A 27,036-nucleotide genomic window follows, 5' to 3' on the forward strand; every position below is an offset into this window, starting at 1 on the left:
AGACTTTGGCCTGGAAGGGTGTGAAAGTTGAGAGAGTAGCCGTGTCGGATGATGTTGAGGACCCATTGGTCCGACGTGATGACTTCCCACCGGCTGAGAAAGAAAGAGAGTCGTCCTCCTATCGGTTGAGGGAGGAGAGGAGATGTATGAACGCTGGCTATGCCCTCGAGGACTAAGTCAAAAGGGCTGAGTCGATTTTTGCTGAGGAGGCTGCTTGGCTGGTTGTTGCTGCTGAGGTCTAGGCGTTTGCCTCTGTTGTTGACGCTGCCTCCGAGGTTGCTGAGTGGATGGCTGCAAGGGGCGAGCCACAAAACGCCGCTGATAGGCCGATTGTTGTCTAAATGGCCGTGGAGGTGGGGGTTTCTTCTTGGTCTTAAGAAGGGTATCCCAGCGGGTTTCATGAGCCGAGAGCTTCTGAGTCGTCGAGTCCATAGATTCTCCGAACAGCTCATCCCCTAAACATGGGGCATTAGCCAACCGGTCTTGATGATTAACATCAAGCTCGGAGACTCTGAGCCAGGCCAAACGTCGCATGGCTACAGACATGGCTGTTGCTCTAGAGGTAAGCTCAAAGGTGTCATATATAGACCTTACCATGAATTTTCTGAGCTGGAAGAGAGACGAGGAGCATTGATGGAAAGCCTCACGATTCCCCACAGGAAGGTACTGCTCAAAGGAAGCCATGGTGGTAAGGAGATGCTTTAAGTAAAAAGAAAAATGAAAAGCATAGTTACCAGAACGATTAGCAAGCATCGCATTCTGGTAAAGTCGCTTACCAAATTTGTCCATGGCTTTTCCCTCTCTGCCAGGAGGAACAGAGGCATAGACACTAGCTCCTAAGGACTTCTTGAGGGTGGATTCTACAAGGAGAGACTCATGAGGGAGCTGTGGTTTATCGAACCCAGGAATAGGGATCACTTTATACAGGGAATTCAATTTGCGGGGGGCTCCCGGAACAGTAAGAGGAGTCTCCAAATTCTTGTAAAAGGTTTCCCTCAGGATGTCATGCAAAGGGAGTTTCAAGAATTCCTTTGGAGGCTGGTCAAAATCAAGGGCGTCTAGAAAAGCTTTGGACTTTTTAGACTCAGCCTCCAAAGGAATGGAAAGAGATTCACACATATCTCTTAAAAAAGAAGAGAAAGAGGTGGAATCAGGTTTGGAGGAAGTATCCTGAAGAACAGGCTCGTCCTCCTCTGACGAACACTCCCCTTCTGACAGAAAAGGTTCTTCAGAGTCGCCCCACAGATCAGGGTCTCGAATATGGGGACCACGGTCCCGAGACTCAGGGGTGGATGGTTCCTGGTGTCGGGTCTTGCGTACCGACTTACCCGACCTCATCGACGCGGTACCGGGAGATGTTATCGGTTGCACCGGAGCCGAAGTCTGTACCGATTGGTGATGAGACCTGGGCTCCGGTGCGAGGACAGGCATCGACGCCGATGAGGCCAAGTGTACCGGTACCGAAGGAGTGGATGGTGACAATACAGACTGTTCCACAATCGGTACCGGTTGCCCAGTGGGGACCGACACCGGAGGGCTCGGTGTCAGGAGAGCTGGAAGGAGTTGTTTGAGCTGTTCCTTCAGCTGCACCTGTAAGATGGCCGCAATGCGATCATCGAGGGAGGGCACCGGTACCGCTTTTTTCTTCTGCGGTACCTGCGGTGCCGCTCTACGCCCCGGAGATGAGGAGCCCGATGTCGAGGGACTCACCTCAATAGGGGCGGAGCGCTTCCGCTGGCGCCTCACGGTCGGCAGGATTGGACTCTCTGCAATGGAGACCGGAGGACGTTCCAGCGGGGAAGGCTTCTTAGCCGGCTTACCTGCATGCTGCGACGCCGACGCGGTATCGCGTGGCGTCGATGAGGTGGGTGCCGACGAAAGAGGTACCGAGACCGGCGCCGAAGACGTGGGGTCGGACATGTCGGTGCCGAAAAGCAGTCTCTGCTGTATTTCTCGATTTTTGAGAGTCCGCTTTTTCAAAGTGGCACAGCGGGTGCAGGTAGAGGCCTGATGTTCCGGACCCAGACACTGAAGGCACCAGTTGTGTGGGTCTGTGAGGGAAATAGGCCGTGCACACCGCTGGCACTTCTTGAACCCGGGCTGAGGGGGCATGAACGGGAAAACGGCTTCTGCCAAATCGAAGGCCGAGGTCTCGATGATGGCAGTAGGCCCCGCCGGGGCAAAACAAGAAAACTCGAAAAAAATAAGAGATTTTTTTTTTTTTTTTTTTACAAAAGAAAGAAAAAAGGAAGGGCAAAAAAAACCCGAAAAAGTTTACGCGAGCGGGAAGGCGAATGAAAAATTTTTCAACAGCCGTTGAAAATGCGACTTCTTAGCTCCGCGGAAACTAAGAAACTGAGGGACCGCGCGTCGGGGTCGGGCGGGAAGGCACTCGCGCATGCGCGGTGCGGTCTCTAGAACTTTCCAAGTTCTTAGAGTGCAATCACTCTAAAAGTGTCCGTACCGGGGCTCCGTCGGTGCCGTCACCCATCAGTCAAGAATATGCTGCCTGCTTGTCCTGGGATAATCCTCTTTATGTTAGTAATATTTTTAAAACAGTTAAACATCTTTCAGAAGGATCAAACCCCTCTGTGGACAATACAAATGCCAACATTTCTCTCAAAATGCAGATACCTCCAGTATTTCAACTACATTTCACCTTCCTCTCTTCCCCAAATCACTTTAGCATACTGGGACACAAAAGCAACTCTTGCCATGCCCCACCCCACCCCAGATATGACTGCATTTTTATTTGTAAAATGTTCAAGTAAGTTCCATCTAATTGTGATAAGCTCCTGTGCTGCAAATTATGACTTCAATGCACATATGACTAGGTTCTGCAGTTTGAAAATATCATACTAATTGCCAGGCTGGTTATGTCCAGTCTCTGATTACTGCATCACACGCTCTTATACCGATATGCAGGGGATCGAAAAGAACAACTGTTTCCAATTAACCCACTCCCACACCCTACCTGCTGGGGGAGGGATGGTAAGAAGTGAGGGAGTTTTTCGCACTATGTAAATTAGGTCATGCTTGATGGAGCCACAGTTTAAGGATGATCATGGAGGAAAAGAAGTAATGCAGTGAGCTACTACAGAGCGAGGCCAAACTTCCTTCCTTCCCTCCATCTCCTCCCTGACGCCGGCTAGTCGCCTGTCATCCTGTTAACACACTCACTTGGCTTACTTGGACCAAATGATTCTTGTATGTGTGGTTGTTGTTTTTTAAATTAAACTATAGGTATGTACTCGGTGCCGAGTAAATAGCTCAAAAGTCTATCATGGAATTTTGCAGCCGAACGATCGCAATGAGTAATGACTGGATTCATTGCTGTCTTGACTCTGTACAGCTTTTAGGGGTCCTTTTATTAAGGTGCGCTAACCGATTTAGTGCATGCTAAATGCTAAGACATTAATTATATTCCTATGGATGTCTTAGCACAGGGGTGGGCAAACTTTTTGACTCGTGAGCCACAATAAGTTCTTAAATTTGACAGAGGGGCCGGACCTTTTAAAATCCACCCTGCCAGTACCTTTTTAACATAGTAACATAGTAACATAGTAGATGACGGCAGATAAAGACCCGAATGGTCCATCCAGTCTGCCCAACCTGATTCAATTTAAAAATATTTTTTTTTTTTTTTTTCTTCTTAGCTATTTCTGGGCGAGAATCCAAAGCTTTTCCCGGTACTGTGCTTGGGTTCCAACTGCCGAAATCTCTGTTAAGACTTACTCCAGCCCATCTACACCCTCCCAGCCATTGAAGCCCTCCCCTGCCCATCCTCCTCCAAACGGCCATGCACAGACACAGACCGTACAAGTCTGCCCAGTAACTGGCCTAGTTCAATCTTTAATATTATTTTCTGATTCTAAATCTTCTGTGTTCATCCCACGCTTCTTTGAACTCAGTCACAGTTTTACTCTCCACCACCTCTCTCGGGAGCGCATTCCAGGCATCCACCACCCTCTCCGTAAAGTAGAATTTCCTAACATTGCCCCTGAATCTACCACCCCTCAACCTCAAATTATGTCCCCTGGTTTTACCATTTTCCTTTCTCTGGAAAAGATTTTGTTCTACGTTAATACCCTTTAAGTATTTGAACGTCTGAATCATATCTCCCCTGTCTCTCCTTTCCTCTAGGGTATACATATTCAGGGCTTCCAGTCTCTCCTCATACGTCTTCTGGCGCAAGCCTCCTATCATTTTCGTCGCCCTCCTCTGGACCGCCTCAAGTCTTCTTACGTCTTTCGCCAGATACGGTCTCCAAAACTGAACACAATACTCCAAGTGGGGCCTCACCAATGACCTATACAGGGGCATCAACACCTTCTTCCTTCTACTGACTACGCCTCTCTTTATACAGCCCAGAATCCTTCTGGCAGCAGCCACTGCCTTGTCACACTGTTTTTTTCGCCTTTAGATCTTCGGACACTATCACCCCAAGGTCCCTCTCCCCGTCCGTGCATATCAGCTTCTCTCCTCCCAGCATATACGGTTCCTTCCTATTATTAATCCCCAAATGCATTACTCTGCATTTCTTTGCATTGAATTTTAGTTGCCAGGCATTAGACCATTCCTCTAACTTTTGCAGATCCTTTTTCATATTTTCCACTCCCTCTACGGTGTCTACTCTGTTACAAATCTTGGTATCATCTGCAAAAAGGCACACTTTTCCTTCTAACCCTTCAGCAATGTCACTTACATACATATTGAACAGGATTGGCCCCAGCACCGAACCCTGAGGGACTCCACTAGTCACCTTTCCTTCCTTCGAGCGACTTCCATTAACCACCACCCTCTGGCGTCTGTCCGACAGCCAGTTTCTGACCCAGTTCACCACTTTGGGTCCTAACTTCAGCCCCTCAAGTTTGTTCAACAGCCTCCTATGAGGAACTGTATCAAAGGCTTTGCTGAAATCCAAGTAAATTACATCTAGCATATGTCCTCGATCCAGCTCTCTGGTCACCCAATCAAAAAATTCAATCAGGTTCATTTGGCACGATTTACCTTTTGTAAAGCCATGTTGCCTCGGATCCTGTAACCCATTAGATTCAAGAAAATATACTATCCTTTCTTTCAGCAACACTTCCATTATTTTTCCAACAACTGAAGTGAGGCTCACCGGCCTGTAGTTTCCTGCTTCATCCTTGTGACCACTTTTATGAATAGGGACCACATCCGCTCTCCTCCAATCCCCAGGAATCACTCCCATCTCCAGAGATTTGTTGAACAAGTCTTTAATAGGACTCGCCAGAACCTCTCTGAGTTCCCTTAGTATCCTGGGATGGATCCCGTCTGGTCCCATCGCTTTGTCCACCTTCAGTTTTTCAAGTTGCTCATAAACACCCTCCTCCGTGAACGGCGCAGAATCTACTCCATTTTCTCGTGTAACTTTGCCGGACAATCTCGGTCCTTCTCCAGGATTTTCTTCTGTGAACACAGAACAGAAGTATTTGTTTAGCACATTTGCTTTCTCCTCATCACTCTCCACATATTTGTTCCCAGCATCTTTTAGCCTAGCAATTCCATTTTTTATCTTCCTCCTTTCACTAATATATCTGAAAAAATTTTATCTCCCTTTTTTACATTTTTAGCCATTTGTTCTTCCGCCTGTGCCTTCGCCAAACGTATTTCTCTCTTGGCTTCTTTCAATTTCACCCTGTAGTCCTTTCTGCTCTCCTCTTCTTGGGTTTTTTTATATTTCATGAACGCCAACTCTTTCGCCTTTATTTTCTCAGCCACTAGGTTGGAGAACCATATCGGCTTCCTTTTTCTCTTGTTTTTATTGATTTTCTTCACATAAAGGTCCGTAGCCATTTTTATCGCTCCTTTCAGCTTAGACCACTGTCTTTCCACTTCTCTTATGTCCTCCCATCCTAACAGCTCTTTCTTCAGGTACTTTCCCATTGCATTAAAGTCCGTACGTTTGAAATCTAGGACTTTAAGTATCGTGCGGCCGCTCTCCACTTTAGCCGTTATATCAAACCAAACCGTTTGATGATCGCTACTACCCAGGTGAGCACCCACTCGAACATTAGAGATACTCAATCCATTTGTGAGGACCAGATCCAATATCGCTTTTTCCCTTGTGGGTTCCGTCACCATTTGTCTGAGCAGAGCCTCTTGAAAGGCATCCACAATCTCCCTACTTCTTTCCGATTCCGCAGACGGAACATTCCAGTCCGCATCCGGCATGTTGAAATCTCCCAACAGCAGAACCTCCTCTTTCCTTCCAAACTTTTGGATATCCACAATCAGATCCTTATCAATTTGCTGCGATTGAGTCGGAGGTCTGTAGACTACACCCACGTAGATAGAAGTTCCATCTTCTCTTTTCAGAGCAATCCATATCGCTTCTTCCTCTCCCCAGGTCCCTTGCATTTCGGTCGCTTGGATATTGATCTTTACATAGAGAGCTACTCCTCCACCTTAAAACATACCTCCCCCTGCCCTGTCGTACCTTTTTAATCCCCCTTATAACCTGGTGGTCCAGCGTGTATTGGCAGGAGCGAACGTTCTATGCTCCTGCCTGGGTCTGCGCCGCTTCCTGAATGGCTGCTGTCAGTTCTCACAAGTCTCACGAGAACCGATGGCAGCCATTCAGGACGTGGCACGGGTCCAGGCAGGAGGCAGAAAACTCGCTCCTGCCGATACACACTAGACCACCAGTGCGTCTTATGGAGTGAAAAACACGGTACACAAATTCGGCAGGCTGGATATGGCCCGTGGGCCGTAGTTTGCCCACGTCTGTACATTGGTTAGCGCACCTTTATAAAAAGACACTTTACATAGAGAAGTACAAAGATCACTGCAGGGCCTTTAAGCCTATTTCTCTAGATCCAGGCACAGCGTCTATTAAAGAACCATGGTGCTTTTACCTCAGCAAGCGCAAACTAGATTTCTGTATAAAGCTCCTATTTATAGATCATTGGCTTAACATTTTAATTTACTGTTAACCTGCAGTTTCTGATTCTCCTCTGAGCAGGACAAGGAATGATAGGGCTAGACTTAGCAGGATAGATTTGTGGCGCTTATTATACAGTAATCAGGTTTACAGCGATAAATGTTGCAAGAAAACATTTTAGACAAAAACAGATTAAATATTTAGGGGTAGATAAGTTATTCAGCCGGTGGCAGTGAGCGTTTTTTTTAGACCACCACCGGTGTTAGTCCCAAATATTCGATGCCAGGCACCAGCATTTAATAACTGGGTTTATGGAGGTGCCCATTTCTTATGTGGTTAACTGCAATATTCAGCACTTCTTCAAGCCAAGTATCCCCTAAACCTAACAAATACCAACCGAGTACTCCCGCCCAGACACCGCCCCAGACCCCACCCCCATAATAGTACTAATTGTAATGCAATTTCTTCCATCCATTTTTCATATACACACAATATAATGTCATTAATACATAATGGTAACCACAAAATTAAAAAAAACCCACAAAGCACACTGTAGGCAGAGAAAATGTTAATCATCATTTATATTCCGGGTTTTTTTTTTTCAAAGAGGTCAAGGTAGATGACTTTAAAATCTGCAATCAGTAACAACTATAGAAAAATAGACAAATATAGAGCAAAATATAGACAACAGATATAAATTCACAAAACTGACACATTTTGATCACTAAATTGAAAATAAAATTATTTTCCCTACCTTTGTTGTCTGGTGATTTCATGAGTCTCTGGTTGCATTTCCAATATTTCTTTCTTTCTGCCTCCTGCATGCTTCCTCACCATTCCCTTCCCCAACCAACATCTCTCTCTCTGTCCCTCCATGAGTCTAACTTTTCTTCCTCTCTCCTCCACCCCTATTGGCAATATGTCTCCCTCTCTCTCTGTTCATCTGTCTTGAGAGATCCAGGCATCTCTCCCACCCCCTCTACTGCCAAAGCCAACATTTCTCCCTTTCTCATCCCCCGGATCATGTGCAGCATTTTCCACCACTGCCCACCAGCCCCATGCTCAATTCTCCTTCTATCACCCCTCTCCAGCACAATGCCATATTTCTCCCTCCATCACTCTGTCCAACATTCTGTCCCTTGCATCCTCTTCAATCTGCCCTCTCCACCACTATATCCTACATTTCTCCCTCTCATCCTTCTATTCCACAAGCATCTCTACCTCACTCCTCTCTCTATGCCCAAATTTTCCTTTCTTCCTTTCCCAATGTGCACCATCTCTCACTCACACACTCATACCCATCAATTCTCCCTTTCTATTCCCTCCTTCCTATGTCTCAAGTTAGTACCCCTATGTGTCGAGTTCATGCTCCCTTCTCCCCTCCTCCCCTGAAGCCGACCCGTCCACAGAAGATGTGATCGACTGGCCTCTCCAATGTCAGAATTGATGTCGGGGAGGGGGTGGGTGGAGGGGAGGTAGGCCTGTGGGCTGTCAGTCACTGCACGCTCAATCGTGGCCCGTCCCTGCGTGGAGTTGCTGCTATGTTGGGGATGGAGCGTGTCAGCTCCAGCTTGCTGTCAGGGTCGGCTACGAGGGTGGGGGATGGTGCAGCGTGCCAGCAGGCAGTGGCGGCGGCTTCAGCGGGGGGATGACAGGGATCCCTGGTGGGAGGCAAGGAGGGATCCTTGGCGGCGGCCAGGTCATGTACCCTCAACAGGCGGCCTATGTACCCCCAATGGTACACGTATCGCATTTTTGAGAAACACTGGTCTAAGCAATACCACATAAAGATAGGACTGACTTTTATACAGACCGATATGGTTGTTTAACTTAGGTCAATGTCTCTTAAGCTGTGTGCCACAGAACAGTGGTGTGCCCTGAAGAGAATGTGGGTGTGCCATGTTCAGAATTTTACTTTATTTTTTTAAAATTCCTTTCAGATTAATACACTAAAATAGATGACATGTACATCGCGTACGTAAGAGTCTTTGTGCGCAAGGATACTTCCATCCAGACAAGCATCATTCTTTGACGCAATTGGTCCTTGAAAACTAATGGCAAGTAATTTTATTTTTTATGCAGTAGTTATCCTAACTTGAGCAACAAAGCAATAAAGGTTCTGTTACCATTTGGATCTTCTTATCTTTGTGAACTTGGGATTTTCAGCTCTGACAGATATTAAATTGAAAAAAAGAGAAGGACTGCAGATGGTGGATGATGAAATGCGTGTTTGCTTGTCGACCAAAGAGCCGCATTTTGAGTTAATTTGCACTCAAAAGCCAAGCTCATTCATCACGCTGATTGGCAATTCTATTCTATCTATCTACTTTAGTTTCACCGGTTACAATTAACCATACATAGCTTAAGGAACTTTAAATAAATAACTCTCAAAGTTAATTTTTGGTTGGTTTTTGCAATTTTATAATTTCAATTATAATGTGCCGTGATTAACATTAGCTCTGTTTAGTGTGCCAGAGCTTAGGTGGTTAAGTGCTGAATATTGGCACTTATTGTATAGGAATATACTTGAATATAAACCTAGATTTTGGGGCAAAAAAATGGCCCAAAAATGGGGGTCTCAGTTTATATTCGAGTCGTTCCCCTCTTAGACCCATCACAGGCCCCTTCCTGGGCTTACATTAAGCCCTGCTTGGTCCACAAACTGTGTGCTGGGGAAAGATTCCAGATGTGCCCGTGAGAGATAGACCGTATACATGTCTGTCATTGCCAGCACTGGCGCCTCTCCTCTTCTCTGCTCCCCGGTGTACTGGAATTTCAGGGTTACCTGATGGAGGGATTTCCAAAACCCGGCAGTTTGTCTGGGTTTTGGAAGGCCCCCCGAGCTCAGGGCTGCATCTGGAGGGCCTCTGAGCATGTGCGGACATTGACGTTGATGACATCACACACATGCGTCCGACATCCTCGGATGATGTCCGCGCATGCTCGGAGGCCCTCTAGATGTGGCCCGGAGTTTAATGTGCCGTGGTAAAAAAAAAAAAGTTTGTGACACACTACTCTAAGGATCGGCTTGGCGTGTGCAAATTTTTTTTTCATGTGAGCGACAAGTTCTACAAACCAACAATTTTTTCAGATTTGCAAGTATTTTTGTGGGCAGCCATGTCAAATCTGTGAAAAAAACTCCTAGAATGTATGAGCAACTGCTCACATGCTCAGCTTAGAGGGAGCATAGCCTTCGAGCCAATAAGTTGTAAGGAAAGCAAAAATGCCAAGCGAGTGGAGAGAGAGTGTGCTAGTCCCAGTCTTCAAGAGAAAGGGAGATACGCAGATTTGCGATCATTAAAGAATACTAATGAGGTGGAAGATGAAGCTGTGATAGAGGAAAGGGCATGAACTAAAAGATCATTGAAAACCAGTTTGGAGTCTGCCAAGGAAGGTCAACCAAAACCACTAGTTTCACCTTGACGAACCTGCTAGAGACATATAGAGAGACGTTACTGTACCAGACTTCTGGAATAGCCTAAATTTTGCTCCAATTGCACTTCAGTAGGAAAGCTATTTTATTTCCAGAACTGATCAGTTAAATCATCTTTGTTTTTGTTTTATCTTTCCCCCTGGTGATGCGACTGGCAGCATTTCCTAATTGTAACCACAGTTTTATTCTAGGATCATGAGCCACAATGAATAGTATTTTTTGGGACGAGGAGAATCTGAACATGGAGGGCAAGACTATAAAGTAAACGCTAAAGGGCTCATTTTACAAAGGTGCGCTAGCGTTTTTTTATGCGCGCACTGGATTAGCGCGCGCTAGCTGAGAATCTACCGCCTGCTCAAAAGGAGGCGGTAGCGGCTAGCGCATGCGGCAATTTAGCGTGCGCTATTCCGCACGTTAAGGCCCTAGCACGCCTTTGTAAAAGAAGCCCCAAGTTAAAGCGCAGATTACATATGTGATCCTGCCAGGACAGATAGGGAAAATGCGCGGGTACCTGAATGCAAAACCGCTTAGGCTGTAAGCGGTATATAAATACTATAAATGAATAAATAAATGAATGAATGAATGAATAAAACAGGTCATTAGACCAGTGTCTCTCAAACTATTTTTAGCTTCGGCACACTAAACGGAGCAAATGTTTTTTTTTGCAACACATCTAATATAATAAAACTCTAAGCCGCGCATGCGCACTCCCACCTGCGTGCGCCCGTTTTCTGTGAGCTGTAGGGCACCGCAGGTAGGAGTGCACATGCACGCGAAGCTCTCTCTCTCCCTCCCCCCCGAGGCGGATGTCGGCCGCGGCGGCTGTCGGCGGCCCGAGGCGGATGTCGGCCGTGGTGGCTGTCGGCGGCTGCAGGCCGCAGCGGCCGAACCCGGACGGTAGTTTACAATAAAACAGGCAAGTTGGCTTTTCAAACCCCCCCCAACCACCGCCGACGCAATATCTTTTAAAACCCTCCCCCCCAGCTTTGTGGTTAAGGCCTGGCTTCTTCGGGCAGCAGCAGCGTTTAAAATTCGCTGCTTTTGCCGGCTTCGAATGGTAGGGCATGGAGTTAAGGAGGAAGGTATGGGGGGGAGGAAAATACTGCACAGGGAAGTGGGGTGGGAGGGAAATGCTGCAGCACATAGAAATGGAGGGGCAGAAAAAGGAAGGGAGGCAGGGGGGAGCAGGAAAAAGGGGTTGATGGACAGGGGAAGAGGTGCTGATGGACAGGGGGGACAGAAAAATGAAGGCAGGCTTACTGCTGGACAGGGGGAGCAGGAAGGAGGTGATGATGGACAGGGGGGGAGATAAAACAAAGGGAGAAGGGCTGCTGCTGGATAAGGTGAGCAGTGATGGGGTGGTGGAGGACACAGGGGAGGTAAAAGGAAGGGAGAATGGACAGGGAGAGCAGGCAAGGGGTGGTGGTGGACAGCCAAGGAAAAAAAAAGAAAGAAAGAAAGAAAGACAGACAGAAATACAGAAAGCGGCTAAGGAGAGAGAAAACAAAATAAAGACAGACACACACATATATTCTAGCACCCGTTAATGTAACGGGCTATAAGACTAGTTGTAATTATAAATCACAAAACCAACAAAAAAATTTAATTTGAGTTATTTAATTAAAATTCTTTAAGCTGCGTATGTGTAATTGTAACAGTGATGAAGCTAAAGTAGATAGAATAGAATTGCTAATCAATGCGATGCATGTGCTTGTTTTTGAGTGCAAATTAACTCAAAACGTGGCTCGATCGTTGATAAGCAAACATGCATTTCATCATCCGGTCGGTCTCTTTTTTTGATTTAATTTCTGTCAAAAGAGCTGAAAATCTAAATTCGCAAAGATAAAAAAAAATCCAAATGGTTATCAAAGCCTCGATTGATTTGTTGCTCAAGTTTCACTGCTGCATAAAAAATAAAGTTACTTGTCGTTCATTTTCAAGGATCAATCAGGTCAAAGAATGATGCTTGTTTGGGCAATTGTATCCTTACACACATAGACTACAAAGCATAAAAATCGTCATATACAGCAAGACCCAAAATCAGGCGCACTGCGCCAAACCATCACTCCTGCAGGATACTAAACAAAGCGCACAGTAAAATTTACATTAGTTATCAATAAGTGAGGAACCAAATTTTCTCCGAGACACTAACAGTACATTTACTCCATAGCCCTTCAATATCTCTCCTCAGTTATCTCCCCCCTATGCTTCCTCCTTGTGAATTCCGTTCATCGGGTAAGTTCCTCTTATCTGTACCCTTCTCCTCCACTGTCGACGCCAGACTTTGTCCTTTCTTGTCACGCTGTTTCCCTGGAACAAGCTGCCTGAATCAATATGTCATGCTCTGCCTCTAGCAGTAATCAAATCCAAGCTAAAAGCCCACTTTTTTGAAGCCGCTTTCAACTCTTAATTCCCACTCACTCTCAGATACCTATACCCATTGTATCGTTCCTTCTACCAGTCTCCCCAACCATGAGATATCCTGTCTGCCTAAATTAGATTGTAAGCTCTTCAGAGCAGGGAGTGTCTATTGAATGTTAAATGTACAGCACTGCTTATGCCTTTCAGTGCTATAGAAATGATAAATAGTAGTAATAGTCCTGGGTGTCAGGTCAAAAGCGCGCTGGGACAAAGGCGTGAGCAGACAACTGAGCACAGCGCGGAGGTGCGCGCCGAAGAAAAAGACTGTTTTTAGGGGCTACGACGGGGTGTGTGGGGAGGGAACCCCCCCCACACTTTACTTTATACAGATCGCGCCGCGTTGTGGGGGGTTTGGGGGGTTGTAACCCCCACATTTTACTGAAAACTTAACTTTTTCCCTACGGGAGCTCAAGGCAGCCATTTCCTATGAGCGATCTCCACGGGGCAAGAGCATGGGAAGATCGCTCCTGCCCCGAAAATCCGCTAGACCACCAGGTAAGGCTTAAGGGGGGGGAGCTTACAGGACTTAAAATAGCCCCCCAATTTTTTGTTTTAAAAAAATCATGAACAACCGAATTCGCGGATTTGGAGGGGGAAGTGTACAGAGAATGGGGTATGGAAAACAAGTTTAGAGGTAGTATTTATTTTTAATGATTGCTGTTGTTAGGTGCCATCAATTTGTGCTCGAGTCCTAGCGACTTGATGAATTGTGGATCTAAAAATAAATCGTTTTTGTGCTAGTCTGGAAAGGTCCTCCAGCGTCATCCCCATGATTGTTTTCACCGTGTTTAGCCTTCCGACTGCAGGTCGCCCTCTTCACCTGGTTCCTTCGATCTTCCCAAACATGCTGTCCTTCTCCAGGGGTCTCTCTCTTCCGATGGTGTGACCAAAATAAGACTGTTGTAACTGCATCATGTGGGCTTCGAGTGACAGAGCCGGTTTGATCTCTTCCAGAATTGATTTCTTAATTCTTCTGGTGGTCCACGGTACACCTAAAATCCTTCTCCAGCACCAAAGCTCAAATTTGTTATATGTCCAAAACTGTGGATGGAGCAGGCAAATATATTTGAAATAAATGGGAGTGCGAAAAAGAAAGAAACCAATTGTGTTCGTGATCGTGACACAAAGTTAGGAAAAGGCTGAAGGTGCCTACGATTGCAGGGAAGATGAGAGAAAAGAAGAACAGTGTGGTTTAGATATGGGGAACAGAATATGAATATTACATCAGTAGAAGGTAAAGGAAATGCAAGTAGAGGGGGAAAAGACCCAGAGGAAACCCTTTAAAAAAAAAAAAAAAAAAGAATATGAAGACCTACAGTTCAAGCAGAACAACTGAACTTAAACAAGCAGTGTGGAGGAGGTCACTTAGGACTTTGAACTCTACCCATGCAACAAACATAAGGGCAGAAAGCTATTGTCAGCTCAGTTGCAGATACTGCAGGTTATATGTGCACCAGCGATGCATAAGAAGATAAGAATAGCCTTACTGGGTCATCAAGCTCAGTAGCCCATTCTTATGATGGCCAATCCAGGTCACCAATACCTGGCCAAAACCCAAGAAGTGGCAACATTCCATACTACCGATCCAGGGCAAGCAGTGGCTTCCCCCATGTCTCTCTCAATAACAGACTATGGACTTTTCCTCCAGGAACTTGTCCAAACCTTTCTTATAACCAGCTATGCTCTCCGCTCTTACCATACAATAAAAGGGTTGAGCACAGGTTTACCTCACGTGGCATACAGGACCTTACAATGCATTCAAACGAATGCATTAGATGCCATTAAGCATGCCACAGTGATGCACAAAATAAAAAGTGCCTGCAGAAGTGTGGTTACCATAAAAATTTTAACAGGTTCACAGCAGTATAGCTCAACCTGAATGCCCTTGTCTCATTAGCTTTCTGCACTGGTCCCTGCCAGACCTGACTCACCCTTCCTCCTTAAAAAAAAAAAAAAAAATTTCCTTCCCCCCTCACCCTCCCCCTGCCAATTCTTTATTCATTTTAACATTGAACACAAAGTGCAACAGATTAACCAACATTGGTATAAAAATAAAACAGCACTCATTACAATCAAATAACAAGATAAGTACATATCCCCCCTCCTTCCCACCCACCCATCCTGGATGTGTATAGCCTTCATTCAGAAATCAAAGTGTAATACTAATAATCAATTCTTACAAAATTTTGTTAATGGATCCCAAACCTCTTTAAATTTATCATAATGTCCCAATTGTAATGAATTCATACGTTCAAACTTATAAACTTGGCATAAGGTTTCCCACCAAAAGTTATAATTTAGCCTATCCCAATTTTTCCAGTTTTTTGTGATTAACTGCATAGCAACTCCTGTCATGATAAGAAGTAATCTATTCTTATTTGCATCAATTGGACTCTTGGGTATTAAAAGAATTCCAAACAACACGATGTCATATGACAATGACAGTGAAACTTCCAATACCATATTGATTTGACCCCCATATGGATCTCCAAAATTTAAGTATCAAGGGACAATAGAATAACAGATGATCCAGTGTCCCTATATCAAGATGACAGTGCCAGCATCGATTAGACTTAGAACTACCTAACTTTTGCAAATGAACAGGGTCCAGAAAATTCTATATAACAAAAAACCCCAAGTCTGTCTCATAGACGCCAACACTGTACATCTCATCCTCCAAGTAAGAAAAAAAAACCTTCCTAGTGTCTGGGCCCCACCCCACTATCCAACCTCCCTGCACCACTTTAAAAAAGAAATCCCTGGTCTCTAGGGCACTAAGAAGGAAAAACCTTTTCTGTACTCAATGTTGAGACATTAGGCCTAAACCAGCTTTACTGTATGTGGCAAGTCTGGAGTGAACTAGAGATATTTCATCCAGCAGAGGGGTCTAGACCATGAAAAGCAGACTAGAACAAGAAGGGACTTCAGAACTAATTTCTTGGATCAAAAGATAGCCGGCAGTGATATTCTTTGAGTAGTGTAATATACCTTTAAGCAAATGTAAAACTGGGTACCACTGGCAAGAGTTTCCCCTAAACATCCGTCATATTTGTTAAGGGACAGTGAAATGCATACTGATCAAGTGTAGGACGAGAGAACCCCAACATTGGTACATTTTTCAACTGAGCAGCAGGTAGGGAAACGTAACCCATTTCTGTCAGTGTGAGAAAATGGAAGGGCAGAGTCCCCTTGAGCAGCAGGGCTGTAGAATAGCTGTCAGAGGGAAGTGATATCACAGATCTCAGCCAGGGGAACGCAGCCCACAGTGTGTGCCACATTGCTGTTCAGATCCCAAGTTCTCGGGTTCCAAAACAGTATCTGTCTTAATGCAAAACCGTTAATTGATCGTGCATGCAAGATGCCTGGGTTTGGGGGTGGGGCCCTAGCGTTTGACTTCTTCCTTGCTTATCACCCTCTGCAGTGCTCACCGGCTTCTTAACAATAAGGATATAACAGTAGTGCTGGTGTGTGTCAAGACTCTGGAGTGGTACTGTACTGAGGGATGGAGATCCATCCTGAAGAAACATGGGACGCAAGGAATCTATAGATGGTTGTTCATGATGCAGTTCAAGAACACAGGCATACATTAAGCCAGGGGTTTTCAACCCCATCTTCAGGGACCACCTGGCCAGTCGGGTTGTCAGGATATTCACAATGAATATGCATGAGAGGTTTGTATGTACTGCCTTATTGGTATGCAAATCTCTCTCATGCATATTCATTGTGCATATCCTGAAACCCTGACTGGCCAGATGATCCCTGAGAAATGGGCTGAAAACCACTGCATTAAGATATAAAACATCCCTCCTGATAAGCAAATTAGTCAGAGCAGGATAACAGATAAGTACCAGGTCAGGAACCAGGTCTTTTCATTGGGGTGAGAGAGAAATGGGAGAAAAATGAATCTGGAGGGACCGACCTTTATATAAATCAGGAGACTGATGCAATAATGAATTCTTGTTAAAAAGGCCAGGGAGGTTTTAAGCCAGCTGTGCAAAACCTTTTTCTACAGGAAGAAATACTAACTTCAAAAAAGGTAGGGATCCAGCCAGGGCGAGGCCAACCATTAGGCAAGACTAAGTGATTGCCTAGAGCAGCAGCTTCACAGTTTGCAGTCAAACAGAACAATGGATCCTAACAGTTCCCCAAATTGAAAGAACTATCAGTGTTTACTTTTACTTGCAGGAAGAGTGGGCGGTTTTCAAATAGCCCACTTTGTGGAGGGGGAGGAAGTTATCAATGTGGGTTACGGTAAACCCAAGTTCTTAGTAACTCGTTGCACAAAACGGGATCTGTGCTAAGATAGCATGAGTTAGTTAGTTGGAAAATAAGGTGTCCTAATGGTAGCCCATACTGATCACTTTCTACTTTAACTGGATAAATAACTTTGGAAAATGTCCTCTTTAAATATATGTAAGTGCTACATACACCAATATTTAAAAGCATGATTAAGGGCCTGAAAGTTAATTTGGGCTAGATAGGGGTGCAAGAAGTTTGTTTAGGATGTCCAGTACCCTTTCACCAGCCCTGGATTCAGTGAGACTATCTGATATAAAGCAGAATAGCTTGATAAGAAATATTAATCATACAGAAACAAGCTGGGATTTCATTTCTTTATTTTGCATTACAGAGGAAGGAGCCCGTGACATTTGGAACGACGGGCTTTATGTGAATTATTCTCAAAACAGAAATGTGCATACATCAGTTCTTCAGGGTTTTTAACCCTACCAAGGCCATGTTCCCTTACCCCCCCCCCCCCTTTAAATAAGTAAATACAGAAACAAATCACGTTGGAAATCTGGAAAGGTCTAGTGTTTGAGAAAAGGTCGATCTGATTTGCTGCAAGAGATTGTGATTAAATTTCAATCCAGATGTTAACAGTCAGAAAAGTTGGAGAACTAAAGAACACATCCCTGCCTCAGCAGTCTATCATCTTTTTTTTCTTTTTACAGTTTAACTAATTCTTCTTGTGCATTTGATTGCAAAGCTATAAACGTTCAGTTTGCTTTTTTTTTTTTTTATTATTGCAGTGGGTTTGCTATGCACATTTTTTTTTTAAATCCAACTCTCAATTTCAGATTTGTGTCATCGTGCAGAAACACTCCCCTTTAACATTTGGAAAAATAGCCCAGCCCTATCAGCTTTGCAATTTCTGATCATAAATTACATGGAACTACAAAGCTTCTCCCCCAGTTCTTTTTTTTTCTCTCTTTTCCTTACCTGCTGTGCTTCATCCAGGGGAAATCACCGGGAAGTTGAGCTCAGCAAGCTTGAACCGTACCACAGAATACGTGGGTGTCTTTTGCCAGCTTTGTAAACTATCGCACGATGTCTCGATTAATTGGGGGGGGGAGGGGTGGGTGTAAAATGTCCACCACTTCTTCGTTTCAGGATGGCAGGACACCGAGGCTCGCGCGTTGTAGATTTCTCCCTGCTGTATTAGTGATTGCCATGTAAAATTCATGCATCGCCAGGGATCGCTTAGCCCTCTCTGAAACTTGATCCCAAGGAGAAAAAAAAACTTTTTGAAATTCAAGAAGAAGCCTAGGCGCTGAGAGCAGAAGGGTTGGGTTGACAGCTGTTCTGGCCATTGGCTTGGAAGGCTTTCTATAAAATAGCCAATAGGCAGAGGCCAGTGGGGCGGGCCTATTTCATGGGCGTTCCATGTGAGACGGGAAAGCGGGGAGAGACAGCTCTGGATTTCCCCCTACATTAGGTCAAGATAAACAAACACGGACCCTGAAGGATGAGTTTGAAGCCGGGATCCCTGCTCAGTTTGCTTTTGGTCAGGACAGAGTAGCTGTGTGTTGCAGTTGCAGGCACATGGTTGCCTTCTTTTGTTATGTGCAGTCTTACATCCTCATTAAAGTTCTACGCGGGTTACAGGCAACATACTATTACACAGAATTTTATATAGAGTTAAATATGTTTACAAAGGATTATACATGCTACATAGTTATTGCATTATACATAGTCTGAGGTAATATATCATAAATAGCAGCTGACCATAGACATTGTCTTTGTTTTGGGTGACATATTATTTGCAACCCCCCCCCCTTGCTGTAGACCATAAAGGGGTGCTCATAGGGTCAGCGTCATAGTATGGGAACTTCACTGCTTTGCTGGGGTTGAGCCTTCCACTCTGCCAGGTCCTGCCTTCTGCAGAAGCAGGAGGAAGGCTCAAGGCTGGTAGAGCAGTGAGTTAAGGCTGCTGACAATGAGAAAATGCCCTGAACAGGCTTCTCGTGGCCCGCTGGGACCTTCCCTCTGCTGTGTCACTGATGATGCGTCAGAGAGAAGCCCTGGCATAGCAGGCCACAAAAATCTCACGGTGGGGTGGGGGTTGGTTGGGTCCAGAGGTGCTGCACAGGGGGATGGGAGGGAGGGATGGAAGACTGCTATAGAGGTGGATAGGAGGAAGGGATGGAAAGCTGCTGTACAGGGGGATAGGAGGGAAGGATAGAAAGCTGCTGCACATGGGGGGGGGGAGAGAGAGGAAGAATTGTTGGACATGGGCTGGAGAAGATAAAGGGAGATGCAACAAAGTGGTAGAAAAGGGTGAGAGGAAAAATCCTGCATATGGTGGAGGGAAACATGCATGGAGAAGAGAGAAGGAGAAAGTTGGACATAGGGTAGAGGGCAGGGAGAGATAGTTTATGGGGAGAGAGAAAGAAATGTTGTACATGATAATGGAGGGGAGGAAGGGAGAGATACTGCATTGAGGGGAATAGAGAGGTTTGACCCATGGCAGAAGCCAGGGTGTAAGAAAGAGAGATGGTAGACAGTGGGAAAGAAACAGAAACGTTGGATATAGCAGTGGAAGGGAAGGTACAGAGATGGAAGATGGATGGTGAGCACAGAGAAAGAAGAAAACATCAAATGGGCAGGAGACCCTGGTGAGCGAATTAACAGAAGACAAACAGAAACCAGAGCCTGGAACCAACATGATTTGAATTTCAAAATGACCAGACAACAAAAGGTAGAAAAAATAATTTTGTTTTCTACTTTGTGATTACAATATGTCAGGTTTGAAATTTGTATCCTGCCAGAACTGGTGTTAGACAGCAAGCATGAGCTAGGACCTAAAAGAGAGAGGAAAGGACTTTTTTGTTTATTTTGTTTACACCACAGCGCTGGCGTGGGGTTGAAGAGGTTGTAACTCTTTGTAATGTTATATTGTAACACTGTGAATGTTAAACTGTAAATGTTTCCCCCTTTTTTTTTTTTTTTACTTTAGCCAAGTTTTTATTCTTTTTTTTAAACTTTTACTACATATTATTGTAAACCGTTTAGATATCTGTATGATAAAAGGTATATAAAAAATAAAGAAAACTTGAGGATGGGATATAAAAATAAATAAATAAAATTACTAAAAACATGTTTTTATATGGGTGTGTGTGTGTGTTTTAAAAAATGATCGGCCCTGGGTGTCACATACCCTAGGTCCTATTTAGGCCATCTTTTACAATGATGATTATCGTGGTGGGCCATGGTAATCGCTCTAACGCCCTTAGGGATTCAATGGTCATTGGAACATTTGCCATTCTGCAGCTGCTACTGCCCCTTTGTAAAAGGTTATGAGGGAGGTTAGTTTGTTGTCCAGGGATAATCTCCTGAAGAGAGCAGATCTGAAATCACTTTCCTGGGTATTCATTACCACAGATGCAGATCTGGTGGGTTGAGAGAAGGGACGCCAGTTGGATCCAGATTCACTTGACAGGGTTGATCTAGCCCTGGGTTTACCATATTGCTTGCAGGGCCTAGCTCTGATTTCCAAACTGGTTTTCCTAAGAACAGCAAGACTCGGGGATAGATGTTTTGGCCACACAGGGATCTCAAAGTCCTTCCTTGAGGGCCGCAATCCAATCGGGTTTTCAGGATTTCCCCAATGAATATGCATTGAAAGCAGTGCATCTCATGCATATTCATTGGGGAAATCCTGAAAACCTGACTGGATTGCGGCCCTCAAGGAGGGACTTTGAGACCCCTGCCCGAGCATAACCATGATTATTTTTAGTCAAAAGTTTTTACTGAAACAACATAAATGTTTATAGACTTTAAGGCTGGACAACACAAAGTAGTGAACCATGATGCAGTCTAAAAAAAAAAAAAAAAATCTAACCCTAAGACAAGGCAATCTGCTGCCTGAGGTGAAGGATGAGCTGGTGCTCTCCCCCCACCGAGCATCCAAAATGGGGGTGGGGCAAGGGCTGCCCCAACTATTATGCAAGACTGCAGCAGCTTCTTAGAGGGTAGTTGCTTCAGTAACACAGTAAATGACAGCAGAGCCTCGCGCACCACTCCTTTAAGGCCCAGGTCACCCATGTTTAAGGTGACCATATGTCCCGTTTTCAACGGGACCGTCCTGTTATTGGACCGACTGTCCTGTTGTCCCGACCCACAGCTTCAGGATGCTGAAATGTCCCATTTTCAGGCACAACGTCCTGAAGCTGTGTGCGGGGACAACGGGACAGGCGATCGCTTCCCCTCCCTCCAGCGTCGATTTAAACTCCCGGCCACCCACCGCCGCTGCACCTTCTTCTTGCCGCCCAGAAGCCTTCTTCCCGATGTCAATTCTGACGTCGAAGAGGAAGTTCTGAGTCAGCCAGGCAGCAATTGCCTGGCCCGGAACTTCCTCTCAGATGTCAGAATTGATGTCGGGAAGAAGGCTTCTAGGCAGCAAGAAGAATGTGCAGCGGCAGCGGGTGGACGGGGGTTTGAATCGGTGCTGGAGAGAGGGGAGGAGGGAGGCTGGCAGGCAATGGCAGCGGACCGTGTGGGGGGGGGGGGAGGTTTGAATCAGGTGCTGGAGGGAGAGAAAGAGGGAGGCAGGCTTTGGCGAGGGAGGGAAGTAGTCAAGCACGCTATGGCATGGCAAGGAGGGAGGCAGGCAGGCTAGCTTCGGGAGAGGGGATGGTACAAAGACTGGAAGGCAGTGAGGGGGACATAGGAAAGAGGCACTGAGGACACTAAGGATATAGGAAGTGGAACTAAGGACCTAAGGAGGCACTGGGGGCACTAAGGACACAGGAAGGGGCACTAAGGACATAGGAAGGAAGGAGGGAGGGAATAGAAAGGGATAATTGTTGGGCCTGAGTGCAGAAAGAAAGAAATGAAAGAAAGGATGCACAGTCAGAAGGAAATGCAACCAGAGATTCATGAAATCACCAGACAGCAAAGGTAGGAAAAATGATTTTATTTTCAAGTTAGTGATCAAAATGTGTCAGTTTTGAGAATTTATATCTGCTGTCTATATTTTGCACTATATTTGTCAATTTTCCTATAGTTACCGAGGTGACATTGCATATTTTAAAGTCACCTGCCTTAACATCTTTGAAAACTCCCCAAATATAAATGATAATTAATATTTTCTCTGAATATACTGGTGCTTTGTGGTTTTTTTTTTAATTTTATGGTTACCATTATGAATTAATAAGATATTATGTGTACAGGAAAAATGAATGGAAGAAATTGGGGGTGGGATTGGGGCGGGACTAGGGCCGGAATGACAATTAATAGATGTCCCGTTTTGATGAAAAAAATAAATGGTAACTTCACCTATGTTTAAAGCAAAACAATAGATCCTGCCAGACAAACCCAAAGAACCGTGTTTCTCGCCACACATACTTTAACCTGCTTTTCAGCAAAAACACAAAGGAAATATATAATGCTCAAACAACATGGAGCAAAATGAGAAAGAAAGCAAAAGACAAGCTCAGTTTAACACACCATAACAAAATTAGTTATTTGGGAGATGATATTTGACCTCCACACAATGTGCAGATCAAAACTAGAACATTTCTCCATGGAAGTCACCATACAAAAAAAGATCCTGATTTTCATGTTATCTGAGCAATAGCAACACAGAGCTCTCCACTACTAGGCACATTGTGAAATACAAAACCTGGAGAGGGGCTCCATATTTTGTACTGAATACAGTACAAAGACATCTGCAATTAATATTGCCCAAAGCTAACATATTTCAATTAATAAATCTGGAAAAGGGTGGCTGCTAAACCCTTTCCATAAAAACTGACTCAGGAATGCTGTTGCATAAAAGTTACAGATTTATTACACAATAAGAAGCAGCATGTAAAAAGAAAGGCTGTTACTTCATCTGCAGTGGCAACTGTCAGAAGGACAACTTTGTTACATCAACAACTTCTATCGTACCAAGCAGCCTTATGGGGCAAAGACCTAGGAAAACTAATCACACACTCAAACAACTATAGTGAATTTAGGAAACACCTAAAAACATTCCTGTTCTCGAATTACATAGGTAACAAATAAGGACAATAGCCCCCTTCGTAATTCCACCCCATATCTGATCTTGTAAACTGTTAACCTCTAATCTCTAAACTATGAATGTTCCAATCAATTTATGAAACTTTTCTAACTCATTGTAAATAGCACGGGACTTCCCGGTCCGGCAGTATATAAACTGTTGCTATTATTAATGTTGTTAATATCAGATGTTCACTGTTATACTCTGTAATTCGCTGTCTGTACAGTTTCTCCTCATTGTAAACCGCCTAGAAGTCGCAAGATTGTTGGCGGTATATAAGAATAAAGTTATTATTATTATTATTATTCTCTGAAAGGTATTAAAAGCACTGGGAAGCTTAGTAAATCTTGTACTTTTAATTGGTGAGAATTTGGAATGGACTTCTAAATTCTCTAAGACTGGTAGATCAATTATTTAAATTTCGAAAAAGTTTAAAAACCTGCTTGTTTTCACAAGAGTTAATCTGATTTTAGCTGTCATATAGTAATTTTAAGCAATTCAATATACTTTTTTTCTAACTTTTTCCATCCATCTAATCTAACCAATTTCTGTTTTTACTTGTTATGTTTCATTTTTTAATGAACTGTAAACCAAGTCGAGTTCCATAGAGAGTAGCATCGGTATATAAAACGAAGATTAGATTAGATACAATGCATAGGCCTCATGCCTGGCCTGCTGTCCATTGTTTCATCCCTGGTCAGAGAAAATAGGAAAAACAGGACTTATTGCTGACTGCTTTACACCTGCAGGCCTGTCTCTGTGTCCCAGCTAAGCACCAGTATTATAATTTTCTTTCTATACAGCAAGCACTGGTCTTGTCTGTGCTATGTTGTAACACCTGCGCTGTGTACTATATGTTCCTTATCTCGAACAACAGAGGCAGGAGGAAATTGCCACATATGAAAACAGCTACAGAATTCTTGTAAAGATGAATTTATATAGAAAACAAGCTTGGCCTGTCTTTTGTAAAGTCTTGTTTTTAAAGACCTGTAGTCATATCCCGAGGGTCCTCAGGAAAGGGGTCCAACTGGAATTCTCCTTCATTCCCAAATAAAAAACTTTATTCTGAAAATGGTAAAACCAGAGGACATAATTTAATGTTGATGGGTGGTAGATTCAAGAGCAATGTAAGGAAATTCTACTTTACAGAGAGGGTGGTAGATGCCTGAAATATGCTCCTGAGAGAGATAGCGGAGAGGAAAATGGTGACAGAGTTCAAAGAAGCATGGGATGAACACAGAGGATCTAGAATCAGGAAATAATATTAAATATTGAACTAAGGCCAGTACTGGGCAGAAATGCATGGTCTGTATATGGCCGTTTGGGGGAGGATGGTCTGGAGAGGACTTCAATGGCTGGGAGGGTGTAGATGGGCTGGAGTAGGTTTTGATGGATATTTCGGCAGTTGGAACCCAAGCACAGTACTGGGTAGAGCTTTGGATTCTTGCCCAGAAATAGCTAAGAAGAAAAAATTTAAAAAATGTAAATTGAATCAGGTTGGGCACACTGGATGGACCATTCGGGTCTTTATCTGCCGTCATCTACTATGTTACTATGTTAAAAAGGGAACCAATATGTTAGCAAGAGAGGCACAAATGGTACCCAGATACTTCTCACTCAAACTTCCTCTCTACATTCCAAGTCGAGCGCTACGCTGCCAATGTGAGTACGCCTACATGCACCATCAGGACACACCCTCCAGCTCCAAACAGCCCGACAGCTATCCTACTCCCGTTTCCTCCTAAACCTACGGAACAACTTCCCGCCACACATTAGATCTCTTGAGGGACTTTTAAGCTTCAGGAAAGTCATAAAAACCCACCCACATCTTTACCTAACCACTTCCCTCGCCCTCTAGCTCCCATGCCCTCTCCCCCGCACATGCCTATGCGGAATAACCCTCGTGACCATGACACTAGAAGATTCGTGAACATCTATGTTTAAACAATGCTCTATCATGTTATAATCTTGCATTTGGTTCACTCTTTATACAATGTTTGTAGTCTTATAATTTTATACAATCGTATCCCATGCAGTATATTCTGTAACTCCATACAATGCTCCTAATGTAGTCTTACATAACTACATTGTAACTCCTTAACTTTAAATCTGCAACCCGTTCTGAGCTCTTTGGGGAGGATGGGATATAAAACAGAATAAATAATTAAATAAATGACTAGATATACTGCTTGTAAAATCATGCCCATGCCTATTTATTTATATGTAGCAATTATTAGCATTCTGCAGGATTATATAAAGCAAAGGGCTACTTAGGAGTCACACACATTTGTAGCTCTGATTCAGTTGTAGATTGGCTGTCCCCTAAATCTCTTTCTCATGACCATAACATTTCCTGTGTGAGTGTCCTGCATCTCTCTCCCCCACTGCCACCCATTCCAGCTCTCTCTGATTTATTAACTGTATTATTCTCTTGAGAGGTGAGAAGCATGACTGGAAAACTTGAAAAGACAGAAGAACAGAAGAAAATGGTGGAAACGATGAGAGGAAGGCAAGTAAAAAGAAGAAAGCTGTGAATTTAGCAGATCAATTAAATCTGTTCTTAATAGATTAGGTGGTTAATTTAAAAGCTGTATTTATATTTTGGAATTCTGAAAACTAGAAAGTAGACATCCATAGTGCATGGAAATTCAGTTTTGATTTTATAAAGCCAGGGTATGGATATCTAAAGCTGAAATATGTCCATATAGCAAGGGGGCATGGTCTGGGTACGTTTTAGGTGAGACCAGGGAGCAGTGGTGTACCAAGGAGGGGAGGGGAATGGCGGTTTGCCCCAGGTACAGATCATAAGGGGCAGATCTGGGGTTGGCATCGGCTTCATGGCCCGGGAACTTCACTGATCTGCCGGCGTCGGTTCGACGTTAGCAGTGCAGCGAGTTAAGGCTGCCAACAATGAGAGAATTGACATACCTTTAGGCCTGCCTCCTAAAGCAGCAGTAGCGGTGGCCGGCTGTTGGAGGCAGCTCTGAACAGGCTTCTTGTGGCCCTAGACCCTCCGAGGTCTTCCCTCTGCCGCATCACTGCTGACGTGGAAGAGAGAAGCCCTGGTGGGTCAGGCCTTTAATGGCCAGCCACCACCGCTGCTGCAGTTGGAGGCCCAAAGATATGTCAAATCTCATGGTTTGGGGAGAAGGGTGGGGTCGGTCAGGTCCGGAGGTGCTGTACAGGGGGATTGGAGGGAAGAAAGGAAAACTGCTACACAGGGGGATAGGAGGGAGGGATGTAAAACTGCTGCACAAGGGGAAACGAAGAGAGAGGAAGAATTGTTGGTCATGGGCTGGACAAAAGGAATGGAGATATAACAAAGAGGTAGAAAGGGGTGAGGGAGAAATTTTGCATATGGTGGAGGGGAGGGAGACATGCATGGAGAATAGAGGAGAAATATGGGACATAAGGTGGAGGGCAGGGAGAGATGGTGCATGGGGGGATAGAATGAAATGTTGCACATGATAATGGAGGGGAGGAAGGGAGAGATGCTCCACTGAAGGGAATAGGTTGTTACCATTGTGGCCGACACTAAAAACGCTAGTGCGGCTTTGTAAAGGAGGGGGGGGGGGGGTTCAATAAAGTTACTAAAAATATTTTTTTATATTGGGGCGGGGGGGGGGGGGGGTTAAAAATGATCAGCCCCGAGTGTCACATACCCTAGATATGCCATTGCTAGGGAGGGGCCAAAATATGGGCATCCAGTTCTGATTGCAGAAGAATTAGGGATGTTCATGTCCAAAAAGTTGGACCCTTCATTGCCTCAGGCGAAAATAAGTATCTATCTAGCTTTGATTGTAACAACGGAAAAGTGATACTTCAAATCCCATTCTCTTATTCTCTTACAGAAAGGTACTTTTTTTTTTTTTTAATATCTTTATTCATTTTAGAGCCAAAAATAAGTGCAACATATACAAATACAGACATTTTACACTTTAACAGCACTTAGGGCTCCTTTTATCAAGCTGCGCTAGCGGTTTAACGCTC

General features: G+C 44.4%; 1 protein-coding gene across 2 annotated transcripts in view; it reads right to left on the minus strand.

Moving 5' to 3' along the window:
- The window catches only part of TNFAIP8L1 (TNF alpha induced protein 8 like 1), a 55,306-nt gene extending 36,968 nt beyond the window's left edge, over window positions 1-18,338 (minus strand). Inside the window, exon 1 of one of the 2 annotated variants that reach the window (XM_033953622.1) lies at window positions 17,982-18,338. The gene's annotated coding sequence lies outside the window, so the exon portion shown is untranslated. Of the gene's footprint in view, window positions 1-9,545; window positions 9,732-17,981 lie in introns of those variants that run through there. The other variant, XM_033953623.1, reaches the window with a different exon arrangement.
- Between the last annotated feature and the right edge of the window lie 8,698 nt (window positions 18,339-27,036).

The sequence above is a fragment of the Geotrypetes seraphini genome, chromosome 8 (genome assembly GCF_902459505.1).
Source record: "Geotrypetes seraphini chromosome 8, aGeoSer1.1, whole genome shotgun sequence".
In the NCBI taxonomy this organism is placed as follows: Eukaryota; Metazoa; Chordata; class Amphibia; order Gymnophiona; family Dermophiidae; genus Geotrypetes; species Geotrypetes seraphini.